This window comes from Rattus norvegicus, chromosome 18 (genome assembly GCF_021556685.1).
Source record: "Rattus norvegicus strain SHRSP/BbbUtx chromosome 18, alternate assembly SHRSP_T2T, whole genome shotgun sequence".
Taxonomy (NCBI): domain Eukaryota; kingdom Metazoa; phylum Chordata; class Mammalia; order Rodentia; family Muridae; genus Rattus; species Rattus norvegicus.
The window spans coordinates 70,771,947-70,784,355 of NC_141551.1; the positions used below are offsets into that span (position 1 = coordinate 70,771,947).

General features: G+C 47.0%; 1 protein-coding gene across 13 annotated transcripts in view; it reads left to right on the plus strand.

The window, feature by feature from the left end:
* Positions 1-12,409, plus strand: part of Dym (dymeclin) — a 297,388-nt gene that overhangs the window by 136,431 nt on the left and 148,548 nt on the right.

A 12,409-nucleotide genomic window follows, 5' to 3' on the forward strand; every position in this document is an offset into this window, starting at 1 on the left:
AGGGGGCTGTGGTCAATACAGGGGGCTGTGGACTATACAGGGTGCTATGGACCTATACAGGGGGCTGTGGTCAATACAGGGGGCTGCGGACATATACAGGGGTTAAAAGCAAGAAGTAAAATGAATGGGGGACTTAGGGAGGGCCTTGAATGTTAGACATACAGTTTCACGGAAGGAAGAGAGAGAAAGGTCTGTTTTTTAAATGACATAACAGTGAATGAATGAGTTGCAAATGGGATTTAGACAAAGACTATGGATTTATAGAGTGACATTCATTCAGTGATATATTCTGCAGATCACATTGAACAGGTAAGTCGTAGCTGGTTCCCAGGTGCTTGCTGCTGGTGCTTCCTGTCTGAGCTCTATATTTGAATGGCTCCTCTGGACAGATCTCTCAGCACCATCTTCAAATGTTTTGTCTGCACACTGAAGTCTGGGTCTGGAAACCAAGATTTATTCTCTAGGAAAATAATTGTCTTGAATTTTATATGGAGAGCAGCGTTCTGTACTTAAGAAGGCTCCTTTTCTACAAAATGTTTGTATCCAGGATTAGACCACAGAGCATGGGAAGGAATGTGGAGCCATAGCTGGCAGAACCTGGGGAGTTGGGGAGCCATCCTGCTCTGGCTTCACCTGTGCTCGGTGAAGTGAAACTCTGTGACTATGTTCTAAATTCTCTTAGGAAGAGTCTATACACCTTTATATATGTCAGCTGTAACACTCGGAACCTTCAACAAGAAGCAGGAGCCACGTGTGGTTATGAGAGGATTTAATGAAACAAAGTCTCTTAGTGGGACACAAACATAAGGAAAAATTTCTTGTGGTGCCTAAGTTGTTCATATTTAATAATAGTACACCCCCACACACACAAACTCTTAATACCCTAGAGAAATCACAAGCAAATGTGATCTATGTTTTGATTAACTTTATAAATTCTTTAGAATGTCTGAGAGGAACTCATCATTTGAGACAAGTGATTGGTTTGTATAGGAGTAGGTTATGTGTAAGGCACGACATGGAAAAACAAAAGAGACTGCATGGATTCTAGATACTTATTTCCTGACTTTAAGATTTTCCTTTCCTGGTATGGTACTGCACCCATTCGATCCTAGTACTCAAGAGACAGAGGTAGGTAGATCTCTGTGAGTTCAAGGCCAGCCTGGACTACAGGTGCCCAGGACAGACAAGGATATGTAGAGAGACCTTGTCCTAGAAAACCAAAACCCAACCAACCAAAACTAAAAATAAACAGACAAAAGTTTCCTTTGTGTCTGGCGCCCACCAGTTCCTGCTTCTGCTTCTATACCCGTGGATTACCAGGCATTTCCTCCCCTTCAGCGTCTCATCCCGCTTTGTTCTTCCTTCTGTCTTCACCATTGCTCCAGGAAGTCACCTGCTGTATGCTCTTAGGTGGGAAACACTTACTGATTTGTTTATAATCAAGATCTCTCCTCACTGTGCTGTCAGACAGTGCAGCGGAGTGTAGCACCCACACTGGAGCCATCCTCCAAGGGTTGGGAGATCAGCTCCAAAACTTACTGGCTGTGCTATCTTGGAAAAGATATTTAGCTTCTCTCTGCAGCGTGTCCCCCAACCATAAGATGCTGTGACAATAGTGATCTTTAGAGCCGGAATCCTAGGCAGGTGTCTGACTCCAGCGGCTGCCATATTGTCAGGTCTTTGCACTCTCCCAGCCCCCCAAAGCAAGCAAAAGTAAAAGTGAAAACCAAAGCAAGGCAGGTACGGGTAATGAAAATGGCCTTCTGGGAAGAGAGTGAGCATGGCCGCCTACCTTCGGGATACTGCCAAGGGTCTTATGTTTTGATGGAGGAGGTGTTGGGACAGGGTGAAGTCTGCAGTCATTAAACAGTCTTGCCTAAGTGTCATCTGGTTGATCTTTTTCTCAGTTGTGAATTCTGCAGGCGGCTCATCACTTGAGGGGACAGTCCATTTCCCATGAGGTCCCCCTGGTTGAGGATGCTCTCACTAGGAACAGGTACACCTGTGATGCTCTGCTGTTTGGAAATCCAAACTGACTTGCAAGTTTAGCACAATGAGTAGACCTTCGGGCCCTCTTTAGGTCTGGAGGAGATTGTTGTAAAAACCGACAATAAGAGTGCCTTAGTTAAGCTGGGCATGGTGGCCCAGCACCTTTAACCCCAGCACTCAGGAGGCAGAGGCAGGCAAATCTCTAGGAATTCGAGGCCAGCCTGGTCTACAGAGCGAGTTCCAGGACAGCCAGAGCTACACACAAAGAAACAACAACAACAAACGATATCTTGGTTACCCTTTCTCCCCATCTTCACCCTAAAGAGGTAGGAGCTAGGGAGGAACGCTGCCCCTCAGGCCGATTCTGCTTGGATGATTAATGTTTGTGTATAGAGTAAAGCTGGGCCTGGCCCCAGAGCTTTCAGATGAAGAAGCAGTAGCAAAGCAAGATGTGGATAGAAGTGTTTATCTTGCTGTTAGTGGCCCTGTAGACCCCCAAGAAGGGATTGGTGCTGTTTCTAGTTCCCCTTCTGTTCGAGCAGCTTTCTGTCTGAGGGAAGTGGTTGTCGGCCATGTGGCCGTGGGATAGAGCAGTAATTGGAGCAGGTCGAAGTGCTTGAAACAGGCAAGGGAGGCAGCCAGCCTCTGAAACCTGAGACAGAGCTTGCATGCAGTCAGAGACCTACGGCAGCAGCGTGCAGTTAAACTGCTGTGTGGGATCCTTCGCCTTTAGAGTATGGACAATTGAAAAAACAGTTGGGAATTAGTGAGAGTCACTTTCTCGTGTCTCCCAGGCATGTCTAACCTTCTGACATTGCAGTGTGACACTGCCATGCATGGCGTTCACTCTTGACAGATGTGTAGTCAACAGTTTTGTGCTGGGCTACTCTCAGCTGCATGTGGCCCCTGGGCCATAGGTCGGACATGTCTCAGAGGTCTTGTCCAGGGTGCCTGGTGAAAGGGCTTTGCTCTCAGCTAGCTGTAGGCAAGGGCTCTTTCCTTGTACCCTTTTGGCATCAGGGACCTTTGCAAGAGATCCATTTCCTGTTGGTCATTTTAAGATTGGATCTCACTTTGTACCACAGGCTACCCTTGAACTTACTGTATGGCCTGGGGAACTTGAACCTAAGTTCATCCTGTTTCAGCCTCCCAGGTGCCCCAGTATCTTCCGATAGCCAGTATTTCCAGAAATGATGAAAAGGGAGATGTCATTGGATGGAGGTAGAGGTTTGTGACAATAACGGTTTATTTTAGTGGGTAGATCTCAGTGACCTCCTGTGAGGGACTCTTAAGTACTAGCCGTTGTGAGAGTGCGGCATTTACCAAATTCCAACAGTGCATGCGATCTCATGTTTCAATAGAGAATTAACTTGTTCTTCCCCAGTGCCTGGGCACAGACTCCACATTCTGCCGTGCTGTGGTCTGTGCTGATCCTCGTTTGATCTTGGCAGAGCATTAGCCAAGGAAGGAAGGAGAAATGTTTGTCCTAGAAACCTGGCTTCCTGTGGCAGTACTACTTTGAAGGCAGAGAAGTTTTTCGGGAAACTGGCACGGTTTGCCCTTCAGTTTAGTCTTTTCTTAAGAAGTTACATTAGGAGCATTTACAGTTCCCAGTTGGGAATTTCTAAGCTTTTAATTGAACTGTGTGACTCGGTAGAGAGTTGCTCTATCATACAGCAGTGTCCTGGCAGGCTTGATGGGACACTCGAAAACGTCATAATTGATTTAAATTATACCAGTTTAGACTGCTGGCACAACCAGAATGTCTGCTTTTAAAGCAGGACAGTGTACGTTTTTTCCTGAATTTACTTTCTTGTAAGTAGAGACCTTTGTGGACAACCTTGCCACATGAGAAATGAACTATTAAAATACTGTACTTAGAGCTCCGTAGACTGTGACATTGCACGGTAGGGGTGCGTGGGGACACTTGACAGCATGGTCTGTACTGCCTCCCCTTAGCCATGGATATCAAGCACCCGACCTGTCTCCTACTATAAGGACCCGGGATTTTATTTTTACTCCACTTTGAAACCAAAAAGATGACCTTCTTTTCAGCGTCTTAAGACTTCTGGGTCCAGGACAAAGCCGTGTGATTGGTTATCACTAAAGGAGGGAGTGTCCTCACACCGTCTTGCTCTCCGTGCCCCTGGCGCAGCTTATAGAAGGTGGGTAACAACAGCACGTGCAGGGTTCTGTATTCCAGGACTGGAACCCAGAGTGTGAGACTCCATGAAGAAATGACAGCCCTGCTTCACTTTTGTTGCTGGGACAAGGACACCCTGACAAGAAGCAGCCTAGGAGTCAGTCGGGAGCCTTTCCCTCAGTTCCAGCTTAGAGTCTGTCCTGGGGAAGTCAAGGCAGCCCGTCAGGAAGGAGGAGAAGTGACACGGCCATGGCCTCTTGCTTGCGCTCAGCTGGGTCTCTCCATCATCTTTTAACATAGGCTTCAAGCAAAACACCTAACTTGACTTGTGAGGGAGGCACCCTTGCTTTGTGTGACAGCGAACTGCCCACTGCCACAGGGAGAGATAAGCATCCATGACAAGGCCATTCACGACAGAAGGCTGCTCATGTCTCTGCTTTTAGGCGATATTTCCCAGAAATCTTTGCTTCACTGTGCATTTCTGATGCTAGTAGAAAAGGTTGTCAATATTTTATGGGCAACTTGTCATGTCCTCTATACTGTGGGTTCCTTGGGGAGCCACTCAAGGAAACAGTGGCCCTCTGGCTGCCATTACTGTCGAGAGTAGTCATTTGGTTGGTACTGCTCCGGAGTCTCTGTCACCTGCTTGTCCGTTGGATTTATATGTATGGGAAACTGAGTGGCCACATTAGTTCCTTGATTCCCACATGGGGCCTACTCAATTTCAAGCTCACTGTTGGTGTTTAACCTTGGAAGCCTTAATCTAAGTGCCCTTGACAGATCCAGTATATTTTGGGTGAAATATTATATTTGGTAAAAATTGTATTGCGTCATAAAATTATAGATTTGAAAAGGCCTTTAAAAATCCTCTCTGACGACAGCTTGTCACAATTGGTGTGAGGCAGTATGGAGACCTACAGTGAGTTATGATTAATCACGTGGGCATTGTTGCAGCCGTGGGTGTAGACGTCAGTGTGTTCAGCTCATGGACCAGCATTCGTACAAACAAAGGATCAGCTAGGCCTTGTCCATGCTCGTTCTCATTCATTTTCTCTTCCCCTTGCCCCTCCCCCTCCTCCCTCTCTCTCCCTCCCCATCAATGTTTTAATATGTTATTTGACATGAAACAAACTAGGTTTGTTTTTGTTTTTTGTTTTTTGAGGCAGAGTTTCTCTGTGTAGCCTTGACTGTCCTCGAACTCACTCTTTAGACCAGGCTAGCCTCAAAGTCATAGAGATCCACTTGCCTCTCCTACGTGCTGGGATTAAGGGCATGGGCCACCACCATTCAGCTACAAACTAAGAAGTTGTTGTTGTTGTTGTTGTTGTTCTTCTTCCTCCTCCTCCTCTTCTTCCTTCTCCTCTTCCTCCTCCTCTTCCTCCTCCTCTTCTTCCATCTCTCCTTCCTCCTCCTCTTCCTCCTCCTCCTCCTCCTCCTCTTCTTCCTCCTCCTCCTCCTCCTCTTCCTCCTACTCTTCTTCCATCTCCTTTCCTTCCTCCTCTTCCTCCTCCTCCTCCTCCTCCTCCTCCTCTTCCTCCTCTTCTTTTTCCTCCTCCTCCTCCTCCTCCTCTTCCTCCTCCTCCTCCTCCTCTTCCTCCTCCTCTTCCTCTTCCTCCTCCTCCTCTTCCTCCTCTTCCTCCTCCTCCTCCTCCTCCTCCTCCTCCTCCTCCTCCTCCTCCTCCTCCTCCTCTTCTTCTTCTTCTTCTTCTTCTTCTTCTTCTTCTTCTTCTTCTTCTTCTTCTTCTTCAATATTTAGTTATTTTATTTATATAAATACACTGTAACTGTCTTCAGACACACCAGAAGAGGGCATCAGATCGCATTACAGATGGTTGTGATCCACCATGTGGTTGCTGGGAATTGAACTCAGGACCTCTGGAAGAGCAGTCAGTGCTCTTAACCGCTGAGCCATCTCACTAAATTAAGTTCTTAATAAAGCATTTTCTCACGGTATTGTACATATTTCATGGACTTTACCAGGAATACACTTTCCAAAACAAACATGTTAACTGAAGTGGGAAAAAACAGAAAGGTAAAGAGAATTAAATTGATTATCTATCCGGTGTATGTACATCCTGAATCAAGAGCCCCCAGACAGGCGGAGCAAACAGTGAGAGGTGGCTCCCTTAGAAGACCCAAGAGAATGGCTGGAGACAGGAAACTAAAGAGGCCTAGATGTGTCCTGAGCACCATTCACAAAATTGCCAAGTCCCGCTGGGGCTACCATGAGAAGTGACTTGACACCTGTAAACACTGCGTCGGGTCAACACCACCTGCAGGTAGCGTCACCTGGCAGTTAGTAGAAGCAGGGAAATCGGCCTTGTTAGAAGATGCCTACCATGTCGGGCCTGTGGCGACTCAAGTCGATCTACATGGGTGGAGGGTAAAACTTGTTACTCTGATTGGAGGCATTTAAAACCCCCTGACTGGCCAGAAGGAAGCACCATGCCCTGTGGACTGCCTTGCTTGGCACAGTTGCCGTCTGCCACACACTGCAACCTGCCAGCTCTTGCCATTTGCTCGGTGGCAGTAGGGAAGCACCTGAGGAAGTGTTGTTACTCGACCTGTTACTACGTTGTGAGGAGTAGTTTACAGTAAATATCAGCGATGTCACTGAGTTACTGAGGATATGTCCTGTGTTCCACTTTGCAGTGAAGAAACACTTAAATCTCAGAAGTGACTTGTCTAAGGATTTGAACCCACATCTGTGGGCTACTCAGTCTTGCACTGCCTTCTATTACCAAGTTCTTTCTTTTGAAAACAGGGTTTTGCTGTGTAGCCATGGTTGGCCTGGAACTCTCTCTGAAGACCAGGCTTCCCTTGAACTCAGAGAGACCACCTGCCTGAAGGTTGTTCTCTGACCTCCACATGTAAGCATGTATGTGTTTACACGCATGCACTATTAAATAAGAGCTCCACCCCACACCGAGGTATTTAGTCCTGAGTTAGGTTAAGAGTACGTCTGGCCCCCATGTCCTCACCTCTGTAACAGATAGCACACCCCGCTCAGAGCCATAGTCACATTCAGCACAGAGCTGTCCCAGCTCTGACTGATACTGGTGCAGACTCTCAACAGACAAACTGTGGCTGACCAGCACGAGGGTGGGGGACACACTGACATATCCTCTACTACTTGAAGAAGTACTAGATCATAAACTGGTCCTCATGAAGACTTAGTATCTTTATACAATGTGATTCTGATACGAGTGTGTGTGTGTGTGTGTGTGTGTGTGTGTGTGTGTGTGTGTGTGTGGTTTCGAGACAGTATCATGTTGACCTTGAATTGCTGTACAGTCAAGGATGACTCTGACCCTCCTGCCCTCATCACCTTTGGGTGAATGCTCACTTCTTGGACTTGGTAGTTTTGTTTGTTTGTTTTTGTTTCATTATTGCTTTGTCTTGTTTCAAGTGTGGTCTACAGGCCTTGGGGGACCTAGAATCAGACTTTGTCATATTCCCTGTCACAATAAATCGTTGGCTAAAACCTTAGTGTAAACCCACCCACACTCTACGAGGGCCAATGCCTTCCCTCAGGCCTTAGCATACCGTAATACACCGTACTAAGGCCTAATGTCTTCCCTTAGCTTAAACCCACCCACACTGTACTAAGGCCTAGTATCTTCCCTCACCCCTTAGCATAAACCCGCCTTATAGTATACTACAGCCTAGTGCCTTCCCTCATACCTTAGCATAAACCCACTGACACTGTGCTAGGACCCAATGCCTTCCCTCTGCACATACTTGCGAAAAACTAGCCACTTGTTGGATGGATGTAATTTTGACATGAGAAAACCAGTAGCAGGCAGTGGTTATGTAAACCTGGCATTTACTTTAAAATGAATTAAATGAGCTCATGACTTCAAACAGGACAACTATGGGTGTTGGTTGCAGAGTTAAGAGCTTTCGGCAGAAATCAGAATTGAATTTGCTTCCTGGTAATGTTGACACTGTAACACCAGTGATGCTGGTAATAAATGTGGGGTTTGGAGCACACCGTGGAGTAAGTGTGTCAGCATTTAGGAGCTGTTTTGTAAACGCATTGAAGCAATATTCATAGTCATTTTCATATGACTAGAGAGTTATTCTTTATTAACTAATATTTATGTCCACATAAAAAGTTCTCATTCTTAATTTAAATGAACTAATGCATATTTTAGGTTGCTCTCAATTTTAAAATCTGTCTGTGTTCATTGATAAAAGCATGGTGTGGAGTCCTCAGAGATCTTGGAGAGCCCAAGGGCCAGGCCGTGAGTGAGATCCTGTGCTTTAGCGCCCTTTCAGAAGGCAGCATGAGGGGAGTGTGTGCGAGTATGTGAGCTGCAGGCCGCTGCAGGCTCTAAACATCTGCTGTCTCTGAATTAGTTATGTCCTTACTTCCTCCCGTCAATATAATCAATACTTAGCTATACATGCATTATTCATTTTTCTACTTAATAAATATTTATTGAGAAAATAGTTATCAAGGAGTTGGAATAGAGAGGGGCTATATATAGTCCGTTTTTAATCTCTGGGGAACTCGTGGGCTCTTACAGAGCCATGGATGGCAAATGTTCTTAAGTTTACTGTCCATCTTGTCCTGGTCTGGCCAGACGTGTGTTGTCTGTTACTGTGTCCCGGACCCCCTGCCTACACAGTGGCCTAAAACATGGGCTTGTCGTGATCCCTCTCGGTGCAGGGGATTGATTGCTCGGCTGGATGGCATTGCACTTGAAGTCTCTTGCACAAGTGGACTGGTTCGATCAGCTCTCTGCCAGGGGCCCGTTGCAGGGTTGACTGGAACACCTCAGTTCTCTGGGTGACCTCGCCATTGGAGCGTGAGCATCTCATAGTACTGCAGCCAGGTTCCCAAGCGGCAGGGTCCCAGGAATGGCAGGAGCTCTTTGCTTTCCTGCAACTTCCACCAGTATCTGACAGCATTGTTTCTGCCTCATAGTCTTTGCATTTTTCTCCCCTTGATTCATATTTGCCATACACTTTTGCCTGTGTTTGTTTCCTCTGAGAAGGAAAGGCTCCCTGCACCAAGGTGCCTTGATTACAGGCAGTGCAGTAACCACGTACCTGAGGAGGCCAGGCCAGGGCTGGCTGGATGCTCATTCAGGCAGGGCGCCCTCCGCTGGCTCAGCTCACGGAGAATGCTTGGAAGCCTAGTACAGCCGTTCACTGTGCCGGATTAATTCCCCGTCCACCGCCGCCTGGTGTCCTCTCGGGAGGAAGTTGGATAAGGTGCTGCAGCAGAGCTCCCCTTGGTGGTGCTATCGCACCACAGCTGCCAAGGAAAAGAGCTTTGGGATCTCACTCTTTCCAGCAAGCATTTCCTTTGATGCAGCGGCGCACCAGGCCGTGGGTTAGACTTCAGAGAACTGGTCACGCTCAGTACTGTCTCAGAAGTCAAAAAGCAAATACCTGATTAGCCAAGTCCAGCCCAGTTCCACAGCTGCCTGTGAGTACCCTGAACCTGGGTACGGCCTGGTTTGCCTAGAGGCTGTGTGCTGGTGTGCTGAGAAGAGCCGATTTTTAAAGACACAGTTTCCTCTACATAGGAAAAAAAAAATGCAATTTCCCGTCACATTAGGCAGACCTGTTTCTGGGTTCTCCGGCTGTGGTGGTGGCGGTGTGCTCATCTGTCTGCAAAAGCATAGGCTTCAGGCTTTGCAGCTCTCTCAGTGCACGTTTGCTCAAGGCAGTGTACTGAGAGGTGGAGTGCCATTGGGGAGAAGAGGGTTGGGGACTGAAGGGGACGGGATCATTATGTGGAAACGGTGAGACATGGGTGGCTGGAGACATGGCTTAGCGGGTGCTGAGGACTGGAGTTCAGACTCCCACAGCGTCCACATAAATGCCACTAGATGTGGGGCTCACTGTAATTCCAGCTCTGAGATGGCAGAATTCTCCAGAGCTAAAGGCCAGCTGGGCTGGTTGAAATAATGAAGTCCAGGTTCAGTTGGAAGATCCTGTCACAGTGAATAAGGAGAGAAATGGAAAAGACTGTCAGCCCCAGGCCTCCACAAACAAAACACCAAGGTAGAGAACAGTGTGTGTGTGTGTGTGTGTGTGTGTGTGTGTGTCTGTCTGTCTGTCTGTCTGTCTGTCTGTCTGTCTCTGTCTATCTGTGTCTGTTTAGTGTATATATGGGGAGAAATATAGTCATTTGTCTGTACATGCAGAAACTTTGGAAGGATATACAAGAAGCCAAAACAAATAGTTATGGGGTGGGTAGAGTGCCAGACTTCACACTGGCTATTTCTCATTGGCCTCTTCCCAGGTAGACTCCAGGAGGTCATTGGTTGTCACTTTGCTCTCTGTTTGTATTCCAAGTACCCACAACAATGCAAGCCATAAAATGATAATTTTCGAGTAAATGTTTGCTCCAAACCAGCAGTTCATAGACAGCAGAACCATATACGTATATTGTAGAAAATACAGACCAGCGGGAAGCTCGATAAGCCAGCTCCCAGCAGGTCCTTACTAGTTCCAAGCCCCTTGACTCTTGTGCAGGGGATGAAGTCCAGCGTCCAGCTCCTCTACATGCCAGGCAAGTGCTTTGCGCTGAACAATGTTCCCAGCTCCCACGAGCTCCCATGGTATATGTTACTCTACATAATTTTCTGTTCAATTAATCATGGTTTTAAGTAAAAGCTAGTCTATATTAGATGAAGAGTTTTATAGGCAAGTTCCACAGGATATGACTCATTCATGCTCCGTGTGTAAACGTGGTGGTCCCAAGTTTAACCGAAGATTTTATTAAGAGAAAAATGCCAGAAGAGAGGCTCTAAGACAGTTCCTTTTTGTAAGGAGGAAGAGCTCGGTGCCCTGCTCTCAGGGCGGAGGGTTATAAATGCTTCAGCCAGGAGCAGGAGAGAAGGGCACAGTCCGAGAGAAGAGCAAGTTGAGGATGAGCGACCACTAATCCTTCAGGTTGCTGGGCTGAGTGAGGCATATTCACAGAGAGAATGCCTGTCTCGTCTAACCCGTCCCACGTACTGTTGTGCATGCTGTATCGATCTCCTACTTTGGGGTTAGGGCTCTCATGCCCAGGACAGCAGGCGCCTCTAGGGGCAGTCACTCCATATTCTACTAATCTACCTCCACTGATGGGTTAAAAGGCTTGCATTTAGCATATACCCTGGCCTCTCTTTCTCTCTGAGTTGTTGTTCCAGAGTTTCTTCTTCCACATACTGGTTTACTTAGGCTGGGACGCAATCGATGAAACTTAGTGCTTCTGAATACCAGTAGCGTGACTGAAAATGGCTGTCCGCGTGCTTTGTCACATATGTTCAGTGTATTCACAGAACACACTGGCAGGAAAGCAACCACTGCCTGTCCTTCCTAGTGGGTTTTGAAGTCTCATTTGCTCTCTTCCTCAGACCCTGTCCTCCTCCCCCTTGGGAGTTCTAGTGCGCTGACCTTCAGCAGGCCAAGCCGGGGCTCTCCATGGGCCACATCCCCAGCCTCCAAAGGGTTTAAATTACAGTTTTACTTTCTAGACAATTCAGAGTGATCCTTGAGATGTCAATAAGACATAAAGGAAAACATGGTTAAATATTATGGTGTTTATGATTTTTTTAACACATTTAATTGTGTGACACAACACACATGTGACAACTGGGAGTGACTTCTCTCCTCCTACAGTGTGAGACTTAGGGATTGGACTAAAATTTGCAGGCTTGGCAGCAAGCATATTTCCCTACTGAGGGATGTTTCAGATACATTCTTTTAACAGTGTAACTCAGGCTGCTCTCAAGCTCACTGGACAGAGGAGGGTGGCCGAACTATGGTATTCCTGCCTCCATCCCCTGAGCGCTGCAATTACAAATGCATAGAACCCACAGGGACATCATGTGGTTCCATGCAAACACTGCCAACCAGACTACATTCCCAGCCCCACAGGTAGTGTTTTATATAAGTTTTATGTTCCTGATACACTTAGAAGTTGAAGATTGGGTTTCTTTAAACAGTTGTTGCTTGGTGATTTCCTTCATTATAAGATTGTAAGGAGTAATGACTCTAGTCTGCTGCTCCACACGCTACACGCCGCTCTGCGCTGCACACCGCTTTACACGGACTGTCAGCTTCATAGTGCACTTATGGAGAGATGAGCGTGGGCGATGATTCCAATGTTTCCGTGTCTTCCCAGCAACAAGTACGTTTTTCTTTCACTTGCTTGAAACGGTCTCTCTTCCCTTCTTCACCACTGCTTCTGTTTTGAAGCTGTCTACTAATTGGCCTTGTGGTATCCCATAAGTAACTTCTGACCCTGACTGGTCCAAACATGCGTGG